Consider the following 5,746-nt stretch of genomic DNA (forward strand, 5'->3'; position numbering starts at 1 on the left):
GATGTCGTAATCTACACCGTCTGAAAGTTATGAGGAAACAAAGTCGGCTCGCGTGAATTATCCGAAACTTCTCCCTTCTCCCCGCCCCTCTGAAAACATATTTCACAACAGATTCTGATATAATCGGAATCGACACTATGTAAAAAGTATTGGTATAAATGTTCATCAAAAAATACTCGTTTTTGTGAAAGTTATGAGGAAACAAAGTCGAAGTGGGGTTACACCTACACTCGTGCCGAAATTATAAGGGGTGATGGTTGGGTTAATGATATCAAGAAATAAAGGACTAAGCGGGGTTTGTTATATGGTAATAGAACGAATTTGGTTATTAAAAATATACACATTTTTATATTCATTTTTTTTTCTTATAGTAAATGTTTAAAATACATTTTTTTTCAAAAATGAAGGTCGGTTCAGGACATGAATGGTGGAGTTACGCCCCTTTAGGTTCGTAAAGGAATCTGGCAACAGTTATCTAGTTCAAAAAAGTTGGCAACCACATGGTTCTTGGTTCGATGTCACTGCGTAATATCTTGCAAAACAAGTCTTTTACTATAGCCTCATGTTGAGTAGTGCTTGTGAGTTAAATTTGGTGGATGGAAACTGTACAGAAGCCTATCGTCTGTCTGTGCGTTCGTTTGTTTATCGACTGCGGACTTTATATATGTAGCTCTGTGTGTGTGTTTGTGGGTGTGTGAGTGTGTGTGTTTGTGTGTGTGTGTGTGTGTGTGTGTGTGTGTGTGTGTGTGTGTGTGTGTGTGTGTGTGTGTGTGTGTGTGTGTGTGTGTGTGTGTGTGTGTGTGTGTGTGTGACTATTTATTTACTTCTTGCTGACTTCATGCTTTTGGAGTCACATGAAATAAGAGATCCGTAACGTAAAAAAACAGTTAAAGGTTAGTGACAGGAAAAGCATCTGGCTGTAAAACAATACCTCAATAGCATAGACATCTAACCCATGCTAGCATGGAAACACAGACATAAAACGAACTAGTGATGTGAATGAATTCTCTCTCTACTCTTTTACTTGTTTCAGTCATTTGACTGCGGCCATGCTGGAGCACTGCCTTTAGTCGAGCAAACTGACTCCAGGACTTATTCTTTGTAAGCCTAGTACTTATTCTATCAGTTGCTTTTGCCGAACCGCTAAGTTACAAGGACATAAACACACCAGCATCGGTTGTCAAGTGATGCTGGGGAGACAAACACAGACACACAAACATATACACACACATACAGCATACTCTATGGAGTGGTTGGCATCAGGAAATGTATCCAGCCATAGAAACGAAGCCAAAACAGACTGGAGCATGGTGCAGCTCTTTGGCTAACCAGTTTCAGTCAGACCAAGTAACCCATGCCAGCATGGAAAACAGATGCTAAATAATGATGATGATGATGATGATGATGATGATGGTGACGATGACAATGATGATGATGATGATGATGATGATGATGACGATGATGATGATGATAACGATGATGATGATGACAATGACAATGACGACGGTTATGATGATGATAATGATGATGATGACAATGATGATGATGATGATGATGATGATGACAATGATCTATGAATTCCATTCTGAAATAAGTTAAGGAATAGCTATCTCAGTGTTGTCCAATCTGTTGCCCAGCATTTTGTTCCAGTTCTTCTGTAAAAAGAGTTCTTCCTGTCAGACTGATGCAGAAGTCCTGACAATTTCACCTGCATTGGGCTTAAATTAGCAAATTCTAGAATAGTTCCTTTTTGTTTTGTTTTTCGATTATAATTATAGAATACCTGAACTTGAGAAGAAACCTTAGAGTTGACCTATTTTGTGACAAAAAAAAATTTTTCTTTCTATCATTTGGGGTTTAGCAATCTGTGTCAAATACTTCTTAATTACCATATTGCTAATGAAGTAATCTAATTAAAACTACTCCTTTAACAACATTCTAATGCTTGGTTCTGGTGTAAACAAAAATGACATTGTTACATGTTATTTATTTTTTTATTGTTATTTGAATTTAAATTGTTTGTTTCAATTTAGGAACAAGGACAGTAGTTTTAAGGGGAGGGCATTAATCAGTACCATTGACCCCAGTATTTGACTGGTACTTTATTTTATTGCAGAGTTAGTGTGCTAAGCGGTGATAGGTAAACATGTAATGTAAATATCAGCTCAAATATGCCAAGAACATGTTTAGACTTGTTAACATGCAATGGATTTGTCTACAAGTCCAAACATGCTCTTAGAATATTCAAACTGATATTTGTATTGCATTTTTATTTTATTACTCTGAAAAGAATGGAAAAAAAAAAAAGAAAAACACAAAGGCTGCCTCCACAGGATTTGAAACCAGATAGCAAAGAGATAAGTCAGATATCAGAGACTATTTTTGTCCAGCACTCTCATGATTCTGCCAATTTGTCATCTGTATTCCAATTGAAAATAATATTTTAAAAAACAGTATTTCTTCTATGTCAGGATTTATTATGGCAGAAATTTAAAATTTGGTGAGGTGACATATAGGCACAGGAGTGGCTGTGTGGTAAGTAGCTTGCTTATCAACCACATGATTCCGGGTTCATTCTCATTGCGTGACACCTTGGGCAAGTGTCTTCTACTATAGCCTTAGGCCAACTAAAGCCTTGTGAGTGGATTTGGTAGACGGAAACTGAAAGAAGCCTGTCATATATATGTATGTATATATATATGTATGTGTGTGTATATGTTTGTTTGTATTTGTCTTTGGTGCTTCTGTAAGTTTGTCTTTTTTTCTAAGTTGATCATTGTCCCTATGCAAACCCATTTTTACTTCTGAGAAGAGGTTGTCCATATAAGTCTGGCTTCTATCCTTTGACCTGTCCAGCATGAGAGGCCCTATCAGAACCTTGCACCCTACTGGCATAACTCTCTCGGGGTCATTGAGGCATGCAAGCCATCATATCACAAAAAGGACTTGACCTTGTAGTGGTTGCAACAAAGTGGACTCCATTTAATGCACCAAGGGACTGGGTGGTGGTTTGAAACTGTGTCTGGGAAAAAGTACTGAACAATCACAGCTTTAATTGCCTCTGATCTTTTCTCTGCTTGGTGAAGACTAACTTAGGGCTAAACAATCAAACTGATACAAACTTCATCAATGCTTACCAAAGGGTATAAAAATAAAATATGGGTGAAAAAAAAATGAAAAAAATGGTGTTTCTCAAATGAAGTCCCATGTGGTATTTGTTCTGCACCAAGATACAGATACACCTTTTTCAGTGATGCCATCAGAAATGCTGTGAACCAGTGTCTGGCTCATTGGGAACCTGTACCAAACAATGGATATTGTTCACCAATTGGTGATATAAAATTAATTAATAATTTAATTAAATAGACGCAGGTTTATTTGTTGAGGATGTAATCAGAGTTATTAGAACATTAGATGGTTTAAACGAGATACAGTAAAAGAAAACAGAGTATGAATTAATTATCATTTTACAAGTCTCTTACTGCAATTAATGAAGAGAATACAAATGAAAAATTAATTGACTTGAGGAATAGAAAATGTCAATATTAGAATTTCTAAAAAAAAAAAAACGCATGAAAAAAAATATTTAAAAAAACCCCCCAAACATTATGAGTCTAAAACAAGCATGATTACCATTTCATTCTCTAGGCTATTTATTTGCTTAATCTTTTAAGGTGAAACATTTTCCTTCTAAAGTACATTGTTATTGGTTTGGTCTCTGATTGACATTAAGTCTTTTATTCCAAAAGATGTGTTAATAGTTTCAGGGTGGATCTTGATATTTAGACATTTCATTTTTGCAGAATGTGATGCCGTAGACATGGCTATATGGTTAAGAAGTTTAATTTAAAACCATCTGGTTTTGAATTCCGCCCCACTGCCATGCACCATTGACAAGCGTCTTCTGTATTTTGTACAATAGTCTTGAACTGACTGATCCTTTGTAAATGAAATTTAAAAAACGGAAACTGTACAGAAGCTTGTCATATACAAAAAGTATCTGACTTTATTTTTTCACCAACACGCCCCACATGCACAAATCCTCCATTAAAATGGAAATCACTGATCCTGTGCTTATTCCTACTTCATGAGCAATTTCCTAGATTCTTACACAATGGGTCTTCCATAACAACTTGCCCAACATTCTCAATTGGCTCTTCAGCTTGTGGATGTTCTACCTGAGCTTGCCTCAGTTGCCACTGAGGTGTGGCCATGTTTGAAGCAGTTGTACCACTCTTTGATCTGAGTTTTGCCCATGCCACCATCACCGAAAGCCTGCTGAATCTTCTGGAAGGTTTGAACTTGGGTATCACTCAGTTTTTGGCAAAACTTGATGCAATATTTCTGCTTAATACGTTTGGTCATCTAGCATGAAAATGCAAATCTGACAAGTGTGCACTATGCGCCTGTACTCTAGGCATGACATCCAGGAACTGATGTGACCTACCAGTGCAAAACTTTTCATGCATATGCAGGAAGAGTAGTGCTATCTCCCGCCCAAAGGATTTTGTCCATGTGACACTAGTTTTGGTGGGGAAAAATAAAGTCAAATACTTTTTGAATGCACCTTATATGTATATGTGTGTGTGTGTGTGTCTGTCCATTTCTTTCTAAGGCTGTGAGTTAAAAAATCTGCTTCCCATCTATATGGTTTTGAGTTTGATCCCATTATGTGGCACTTGGGCATGTGTCAGGCTACAAATGAGGAGCAGTGGTTATGATAGCATTACATGAGGAGACAGCAGTGCATGTCTGTGTGCCAGAAGATGAATTGCATTGGCGAGCAACTTCATACCATAAATGTATCGCTAAGACATTCCGAATGGCTTCATAATGAAAGCGGATATTTCTCTAGAGTAAATAAATGTTGGATTAATGAGAACGTAAACAGTTTTAAAACCATTAAACAGTTTAAACAAGATATGGTATGGGAAAATATAGTAAGAGATAATAATGATATGAGAACATTATGAAAATCAATGCTTGACTGGAAATAACATCATAAACATAGTAAATAAAATGGGAAAAAGATGTAACATATATCATAAACAAAGTAAATAAAATATCAAAAAGAAAATGACAAAGTTAAAAATGCTACCACCATTCATGCTTAAAGAAAATATACTATACATTGAAGTCACCCTCTATGATATACACACACACACACACGCATATATATATATATATATATATATATATATATTCTTTTATTTGTTTCAGCCATTTGACTGAAGCCATGCTGGAGCACCGCCTTTAGTTGCTGAGCCGCTAGGTTACGGGGGACGTAAACACACCAGCATCGGTTGTCAAGCGATGGTGGGGGGGACAAACACAAACATACACACACACACACATGTATATATAAATATACAATGAGCTTCTTTCAGTTTCCATCTTACCAAATCCACTCACAAGGCTTTGGTCGGCCCAAGACTATAGTAGAAAATACTTGCCCAAAGTGCCACACAGTGGGACTGAACCCAGAACCATGTGGTTGGTAAGCAAGCAACTTACCACACAGCCACTCCTGTATATGTATATGTATATCGTTATATATAATTGTTGGCGATTTTCTTTCTCCGTCTTCCCTTCTTTGGACTTTTTCTATATTTCTGATGAAGAGCTCCGCTCGAAACATGAAATCCTCTTCCTTTTCTTTCCTTTCCTGAGCGTCCAATAACACAGTACTTGTACCACGTCCTCGCGTTGTTGTTTTTTCTTGCTTGTTCATGTTTGGATTGACTAT

At 36.8% G+C, this 5,746-nt stretch overlaps 1 protein-coding gene across 2 annotated transcripts in view; it reads left to right on the forward strand.

Moving 5' to 3' along the window:
* LOC106873569 (uncharacterized) overlaps positions 1 to 5,746 on the forward strand; it is a 49,216-nt gene that overhangs the window by 24,516 nt on the left and 18,954 nt on the right. The gene's annotated exons all lie outside the window — the stretch shown is intronic.

The sequence above is a fragment of the Octopus bimaculoides genome, chromosome 19 (genome assembly GCF_001194135.2).
Source record: "Octopus bimaculoides isolate UCB-OBI-ISO-001 chromosome 19, ASM119413v2, whole genome shotgun sequence".
Lineage (NCBI taxonomy): Eukaryota > Metazoa > Mollusca > Cephalopoda > Octopoda > Octopodidae > Octopus > Octopus bimaculoides.